Source organism: Cynoglossus semilaevis, chromosome 11 (assembly GCF_000523025.1).
Source record: "Cynoglossus semilaevis isolate Cse_v1.0 chromosome 11, Cse_v1.0, whole genome shotgun sequence".
NCBI lineage: Eukaryota > Metazoa > Chordata > Actinopteri > Pleuronectiformes > Cynoglossidae > Cynoglossus > Cynoglossus semilaevis.
The window spans coordinates 12010722-12019458 of record NC_024317.1 but is presented as its reverse complement, the minus strand read 5'-3'; the positions used below and the strand labels follow the sequence as shown (position 1 = coordinate 12019458).

The 8737-nt window shown below is 42.0% G+C and overlaps 2 long non-coding RNA genes across 2 annotated transcripts in view; one reads left to right on the top strand and one right to left on the bottom strand.

Moving 5' to 3' along the window:
- Window positions 1-3408: 3408 nt before the first annotated feature.
- Window positions 3409-6310, bottom strand: LOC112487713 (uncharacterized). The gene is made up of 2 exons (XR_003051057.1): window positions 6199-6310; window positions 3409-3760 (listed from the first exon to the last, which is right to left on the bottom strand). It is a non-coding gene; the product is annotated as an uncharacterized LOC112487713 (long non-coding RNA).
- Window positions 4409-8737, top strand: part of LOC112487712 (uncharacterized) — an 18125-nt gene continuing 13796 nt past the window's right edge. Inside the window, exon 1 of the long non-coding RNA XR_003051056.1 lies at window positions 4409-6546. This is a non-coding gene — a long non-coding RNA (uncharacterized LOC112487712). The remainder of the gene's footprint in view (window positions 6547-8737) is intronic.

Sequence of the window (8737 nt, the reverse complement as noted above, 5' to 3'; positions counted from 1 at the left end):
CTGGCCCCTGATCCTACGTTACATATCTAGAGAGAAGGGAAAACGTGCACATTTCCAGTCAATTTTTCAATAAATATTGAGCTTGGCCACCAGTTTTTTAATTTTGGCCCACTGTGAAATTGAGTTTGACACCCCTGCCTTGGACAGTAGTTGATCTTACATAACAAGGGCCTTTCTTTCTGCAATATAAAAACAAAGGCTGTAAAGCAGTTTTAAGAAATCACCACTAGTGTTAATATTTAACATTAAACATCATCATGAACTGACTTTTTGCGTATAAGTAACTCGGTAACAGCCATCAACACATTTATCCTTTTCTGCTGAGTTCTTTTTATAAAATGGTCCTGTAATTTTTCTTTTCCATTTTGGTCTGTGTGGAAAAAATACCAACTGTTTTTCTGCAGGACATTGACTTACTGACAAAATAGTTAAGGTTTAAACAAATTCAGTTCAAGTGTTGGACTTTTGATTCTTATAACCCAGGCGTGGGCAAACCTTATGACTCGCGGGCCACACTTGTGGGGGGGGGGGGGGGGGGGGGGGGCGGGTCAGGAGCAGATGGATGGAGCGTTCGTGTGAACTAAGATAAATGACATGTGAAAGTCATGCATAAAGGCAAAAATGCTAAAATGCTTTTAGCCTTCTCTACGCCATCTATAGGGAAAACGTGGGCATTGCAGAGAAAAGGCAGAAGTATAATCACAACACAAACAGACAAGTTTGGCGGGCCGAATTACAAAGCTGAACGGGCCACATCCGGCCCCCGGGCCTTAGTTTGCCCATGCCTGTTATAACCACTATGTTCAAAAAGTAATACTGGATGATTGCCATTCTCCGACACCTTTTGCCATCTTACGACACGGTGCTCGAGCGACCGAGCGAGCGCTTTATTACAGAGGCGTGCGCTCATTTTGCGATAAGAACTCCCCAGTGGGTCGAAGAGAATCTGGAATCTTTGATTCCAGATTCTAATCCCATTAGGGGCCCAGTGTGTTCCTGATTCAGTCGAACAAGCGTAATTGTTAATCGCTAATTAATTTCGTTTTTTTTTTTTTTTTCCATTCATCCAGCTCCTTATGTCTTCCTCTCTGGCTCTGTCATTTTTCTGTCTTTATTTGCTTATTCCACTTCTCTCTCTCTCTCTCTCTCTCTCTCTCTCTCTCTCCTCCCAGTGACTCCCCCTATGACTTGTTTCATTAGTGTCCATTATCTGTGGGGACAGCAAAAGAACGTTCAGAATCAGGATGTCAACAAGTAATTTCCTGCACTGGTTACAGGACACTGTGTGTGTGTGTTCGTGTTCCTGTGTGTGTGTGTGTCTGTCTGTGCATGTGTGTTTTTGGAGCTACTAATGAGCTACAAATCCCCGAGTTGTGTTGCTACCCAGGCTTCTGCTTATTCCCCAACATGAATCAAGGATTTACAGCACAGCAGCTGAAATATCTCTGTGTGTGTGTGTGTGTGTGTGTGTGTGTCGTGCCGGAGTGGAATCCCTTAAAGTAAGAAGGGGGTTCTACAACGCGAGTGGCAGCTAAAAGATTTCTGCTGAATACTAACCAGGGAGATTGTTTCATTTGTGCCAGGCTGTTTAATGTGTAATTGAATTCTTTAAATGACTGCAGTGTGAAACTGCACACAACGAGCCACAAGAAAGTCTCCCTCCGCCGTTTATGTGCCACTTTAAGCCTGTATAAAAAATCGGATTCTCGGCCTGACTGTGGAACAGTGCACTTTTAGGTGTCAGTTTTCACCTCAGCTGACCTGGGTTCAGTTTCAGGCCTGTCTGACAGTAGTCAGCAGCCTTTTCACTTAATAAAGGGAAAGTCAGTGCAGAGTTTGCATATTTTAAACAGCTCTTCTGTGGATTGTTGGAGTGTTGATGTCATACCTTTGTCGTAGGCTGTCGTAACATGCAGACTGGTTAGAACCAGTTGAGTTGCGAGGGGATGATTTTACATCCCAGCAAATGTTGCTTGAATCATATTTGGATTCACTTCTTTGCCTCGCAAACACGTAATGAAGTGAGAGTGAACTAGCGTAATTTCCAGCCGTATACGCCGCTACTTTTTTTCACATGCTTTAAACAATGATGCGGCTAATTTATGGATTTTTACAGGCAACGAAGTTCATACCGCTAGCGATAAATTACTTTTCTGGTAGGCTAGTGTGTGGTATACTAGTAGCGTATGTCTGTTTGGGAATGGCTGTGTGCATATATGTGTGTAGGGCGCCAGATAGAACGTTAGCTAAAGTTGACAGCAGTTGAAGTTGTTAAAACTCGGTTTGGCTCATAATAAAGACCCCAACTTCACTGTTTCTGTTTACCTCTGCTGTGGACAAGCACAAAGTGAAGGGAGTTAGCCCCGGAGCTGATGTTAGCTTTGGCCCCGGAGCGGATCACAAAGTCTCCCCTGTCCATTCCAACTACGGTCAGGGCTCCGACACAGGAAAGAGCTAACGTGTAACTAGCCGTGTTACAGTCACTGATCGTTACAGCTAGTTCACTTATACCTGAAACCTTCCGCTTCCTTAACCACCAAAGCACCACTGCCCCAAACTATAAGATTGTAGTTAATTGTTTCAAGTTTTCATCTTTTTCATTTTTGATATTTTATTTTGTGCTCGCTGAACCAACCCAGATTACCATGAATGTGGATTCTCCGAGTTGGGTTCATGACACGGTTGGTGCCTTTTTTCTCGTCACAGCAGAATATGACAGGGTCAAGCCTCACTTTGTCAGCTAACAAGCCGCACAGCTCTCACAGTGACACATGCTGTGCTTTCCGAGCCGAAAGCAGATCATTAGAGGAGAGGAGAGGAGACAGAAGGTGCAGTTTTATATAGCGGAGCAACAGAATTGTCCTTGGGTCAATGTTTTTTTTCAGCAACTTTCAAATTTGAACCTGCAACAATTGTCACTTGCAGCCTGGGTTTACAGTAATTATATTATATTCACACTGTTAAGATGCTGGTTTCGATGCCACTTAGTCGCCAAAGCCCTGGTTAGGTCGCATCAGGGGGAATAACTCTGACAAATCTCTACGTGGAATAGGGAAGTGAGGCTTCCCGCAGAAGCCCCCCCCCAAAAAAAACAACAAAAAACCACAATCAGGGATTCTCAAACTCTGGTCCGTGGACCGGTATCGGCACTTAGATAACTTGGTACCAGGCCACTGATATACTTCATTGTCATCGTAACAAGGGGTTACAAAGTAATCTGTCAAATTTTGAAATAATGTAAATAAATTGAGACTGCAATACTAACAGAAGTCTGAAAAATATTTTGGTACAAAAAAGTTTGGGGACCGCTGGACAACTCTGGCCAGACATGGTAGTTCAGGAACATGGTTTAAACATGTTTACAAGCACAAACAAATTGGAATGTTCACACCCTGTGTTTCATTTTCCTTTTTTTTTTTGTTCTACAGCTGTCAGTTACGTTTGTTGGACACAACAGGAAGTGTTAGCACATCTCGTTGGCACAGTTGTGGCCGTGTCACTGTTGAGTTCCTCCCACTGTGGGAAAGTTCTTGTGCAGTCCACGGCTCATGCTAACAGATTCCGCCGTGTGCGATCGCTGGCCAGCAATTCCAAACATACCGGCTGTCTCAGGTGTCCATGTCCGCTTCCTGCCCTTTTGGACATCACACACAGACACACTGACACCTTGGCCTCGGTGTCCACTCTTCTGTCTCCCCTGTGCTGATGGAGCAGTCAACGTCCACACAGCTGCCAACCGTATCAGGTTGCAGCACTCAGCCTGAAAATAGATGCCCAGATCATTAGCATCCGACATGATAACTAGTCCGCTTCCTGTTAAAGCTATGACGGGCGCGTGGGGTTACAGAGAGCAGAGGGGTTACTGGGAAACTGGCCGTGAAAAGAAAAAAAACAAAGATTACACAGTAGAATGTTAGGTAAACGTAATTCCATTCAATTTTGTTTGGTTGTTTCTTCAGACTTCTCGGTGACTGGTGAGTGTCTCTTCTGAGGAAACATGAAGCTCAGAACAGGGAGTGATAAGATGTTCCCTTTAAGGAGCACAGCCACACACTCTCTTCTCTTCTGTTGCAAAATGACTCATGTGACCGTAAAAGACTACTCCGGCCTTATCTCCCTGACTGTGGAAGTCATGTTCTGGTACATTTTGACTGGTTGGAAACAGCCAGGGTCAGGCGTGGGCAAACTTCTTTAACTCGCGGGCCACAGTGGGGTCCAAAAATTTGACGGGGGGGACCCGGGTCAGATGGAGCGTTCGTGTGAACTGAGACAAATGTCTTGCAGAAGTCATGCATAAAGGCTAATATGCTAAAATGCTTTTAGCCTTCTCTACGCCATCTATAGGGAAAATGTGGGCATTGCAGGGAAGAGGCAGAAGTATAATCACGAGACAATCCAATTACCGTATTTTCCGCACTATAAGGCGCACTTAAAAAACCTTTAAGCGAGCGTGTCTTATAACCCGGTGCGACTTATGTATTACTTCTGGTTGCGATTACTGAGCTCGAACTGATTTTATAAAGCCAAATTTTTTTAAAAAATTGATCAGGTTAAGAAACTCAGCTGCATGGACTTTATTAACCCTTGTGTTGTCTTTTAGGTCTAGGTGACACTGTGGCTGATAATAGACCTTTGTGTGTGTGTGTGTGGTCTTGTACTGCATGGCTTGTGCCAAGATGCAAACCTGTTGCAAGGACGCTGGGTGTGTACAAAATGCGAAGGACATCAGGCGGGGTTTGTTAAGCTCCACTGGGCCATGCAAAATGACTTAGTGGGCCGCGTTTTGGCCCCCGGGCCTTGACTTTGTCACATGGTCTAGATTAAGGTTGAAACTGGAGATTGTTTTTACTTTTTAGTAACAGTATTTATTTATCTTTAGCATGTCTTTTATTTACCTCAGGGGATCAAATTAGCCTGTTTTCTAAAGGTTTCACTCGTTGCACGACAAACCCTCCACTTGGGTTTTCTCCGTGGGAGGTACTGCGAAAACATTGGATACATATCTGATTCAACACCACGTGAGAGTGCACGTGGGTCGGATTTCGGAATATCTGATATGTGCCCTTCACAATGTCATCGAAATGAAATCAGATAGAGTTAGCTTTGCCTGCAGTTGGCACGTAGCCTAAGTGACGTCCCAAGAAAAATTCCAGCATTTCAGAAAATGTCTTAATTTCCAACCTAAAAAAACCACATTAATCCCATTCTGCCCTCTACTGTTACCTAGAAAGCAGTTAGACGTCCATTTTTCCCCTGTCCATTTTTTTTTACCTCTAATTGTTTCCACTACCTGATTGCATTCGCTGTGTGCAGACAGTCCAGAAAGTACAAACAAGAACATTACCATTTTCTGTTTGACTTTCTGACTTGAGCTCAATTCCCCCCCCCAGGTCGTTTCGATGTCAGGGAGGCTTGTGATCCTTCTGTGTCAGAGTTTAATAAAAAAGATTGAACGCTGGTGTGAAGCTAATGAGGCAGCAGTGAATTTGCCTCTCACCTTGACTCTTGGAAATGAGGTGCATCACAACTTTACAGAGTCATAACTGGGAGCCACAGTGGCTGTAGCTCAAACAGTAAAACTTTTTCCAAACGATATGCACGGCTATGCACTGGGGATATATTATTTGAACTACTTAGGTGTTTATTCCTCATTTAATCCAGCTTTTCCCCCCACCACTATTTATTTATCCCTCACGCCTTGTGCGTAATGTTTAACTCCTTTTTACTTACGGTGACTTATTATGGCTAGTTTCTACGTGGGCGTTGATTTGAGCATAAAATGTCACTGTTTGGTTAAGTCCCAGATACAAACAGGGGTAAAGATGTAAACAGATGTGTGTTTCATGATTAGTTGTCATCATTGATAATTGCGATTTATTGGGATTACTCAAGATTAATCATGGTTACTCAAGAATAATTGTGATATATTACAATTACTTACAATTAATCCACAGCTAACCTGTGATTAATAAGATTAATAAACGTTTGGAACCCCTACTTATGACATAAATTCCACCTCTCTTTGATTGGCTGTGATCATCATTAATAATTGCGATTAGTTGTGATTATTCGAGATTACTCTAGACTCGTTCCGATTAATTCCGATTAATTGCGATTAATTACATTTAATCCACAGCTAACCTTGGATTAATAAAATGAATAAATGTTTGGAAGCCCTAACTATGACACATATTTCACCTTTGTTTCTCGACTGTTTGGATCGACAGCAGCCACTTTGTTTCTTCTTTCAGTTCCTCTTCAGTCGTATTACGTTGAATTGTCATTTCGAAACACTGTTTTTGAAGGGTTTTTTTGTTGTTGTTGTTGTTACAATTTCCTTCAAAAGTGCTTCCTGGAATTGTGAGAAGAAGTTGAATCATCGCCGGTTCTACAAGTTGACTGATAGCGTTCACTCCAAATGAAAACGAACACACAATTTGCAAAAGTCAGCTCTCAGCTGGTCGATTCAGCGGGCGAAAAAAATTAGTCATTTCTGAGTCAGAGTCATTTACAGTCTGTGGCTTCGTGGAAAGAGGCTCTTCTCTGGTGAGTAGGTGTTCATCAGGCCTATTTCTGGCTGAAGTGCCGGCAGACAAGCTCAAGTGTTTCCCTCTCTCTCTCTCTTTCACACACGCTCTCACACACACACACACACACACAAATGCACACCATAACTGTCACTATGGCAACTAGTTCCAGCATTGCCAGACTTGCGATGAGTGTTTATTTATGAGATTTTCTCCCTGCATTAACATACATTTGTTTGTTAACACGTGTTTATGTCTTTGCATATGTGATGTTAGGACATCCAGTGACTCCACGCTTCTACCAGACACTGTGGAGCAGATTGTTTGTTTTTTTTTTTTTTTTAATTACACTCAAAGGAATTTTCACAGCTAACATGTAAAATGAAAGACTAAGTAAGGACCTGATTTCTTCATAATAGTTCAAGCCTTAAAAAAGCTTTAAAAGGCAGAAAGCTGATTAGGACCAGGCACTCGAGATGATTCACTAACTGAGCATGACCGCGTCTGAAAACATCTCCACTTTTCGGATTTCCACACCCTGGATATTCTGCTCAAGTTTCGTTTTATGAGCTGCTAGGAGAGAAAACTTTGATCGAAAACTTTTGCACTATATCATCTCGAACGCCAGTCAGAGATCCTGTTGAGCAGTTTGAAAACAGCGATGGCTGCTGTGAAAGGTTAACTTAGTGAGTGTCAGTCTCAGGGCTGTGACAGTAAATCTCGTGGAAACTTTTGCAGTCCCCCAATGTCACCTTTGAAAAGCCATCAATCTACCAAGTGTTGGTCTTCCATCCACATGATGTTTAGTGTTGCCTTTTGTACATCCTTCAGGGAGAAAGCTAAAGTAAATGTAGCCGGAATTAGCAGTTAGCCTCAGGCTCAATGTGCTGTATGTATCTGTATACGGTGATACGTCGGGTCACGAACGTTCATATTCACGAACAAATCGGACTAAAAGCATTATTTTTCGATAATCCGTTTCACGAGCAATGCTTCGAGTCACACGCACACATGAGACGCCCAGCCACTCCCCCAGTTCTCGTGCATTTAGTGTCCAAACATCAAGTTTGATATCGTCATTAACGTGTGTCGATAATTTTTTTTTTCGTGATTTCATTAAATGTATCCCTTTTTATGGCGCCCAAAAAAGTGAACACTGTTAACACTAGTAAAAGTGGTGTTTAGACTCCTAAAAAATCAAAATAATGGCTAAACATGAAACATGTTGTGTTCATGTTTCGGATACCGCCAAGAAGTACAACATGGTTAAATCTACGATCTGCACTATTCTGAAGAATAAAAATGCGTTCAGGAAAGCTGATGTAGCTAAAGTTATATTTATTTATTTTCTGTGTTATGTCCACACATAAAGCCATTAAAAGTTAAAAAAAAAAGTTTATAAGCCAAAGAACGGATTAACTGGGTTTACATTAATTGCACTTGGAAAAATGATTCGGGTTACGAACCTTTTGGGTTGCAAACAGAGTCAAATAACGCAATAAGGTATGATTGTATTAAACATTAAACATTTAAATCATTGCCATGTGTCTTAAGCTGATAATAGATGATGATAGACAGAGAAAAACCATTCTGAAAACAATTTATTTTCAAACTGATGCCTGCAGCAAATGGACGCAACAAAGGATGAGAAGACAAATGGACCAATAAAATACAAAAGTAACATTAAAAATAGTTCAATTGGTCATTTTAGTCAAGCCTCCTTTCTGACAACTCTGTTCCCTTCCTTTCATTTAAAACTGAGAACATCATTTTCCCCTGCATGGATTTTCAATTAGAGCTTCTGCTAAGATGTGATAACTGTAAACATCCTCGGCAAACATTAGTGTCTTAGTATTGATGCTGTGATCGTGTTCCCATGTTGACTCTAGGCTTTAGCTCAAAGCACCACAGTGTCTCAGCGCAGCCTCAGACAAACAGAGAACGCAATTTCACCCTGTCTCCCGGTTCTGCCTCGTATTTACAACAGGGGCTTCTGATCAACCGTCTGCTGTGCACAGACTTCCTGTTCCAGCACAAATCTCTGGAAGTTGGTTAAAATCGAGAGCAGTATATGAACTCATGGTCTATGTTGTTGTCTTTTTGACTAATTCGTTATGTACTGAAATCCTGAAGAGAGTAAAGATACCATCCATCCATCCGTTGTCCTCTATCTCTCTATCTATCTATCTATATATCTATCTATCTATATA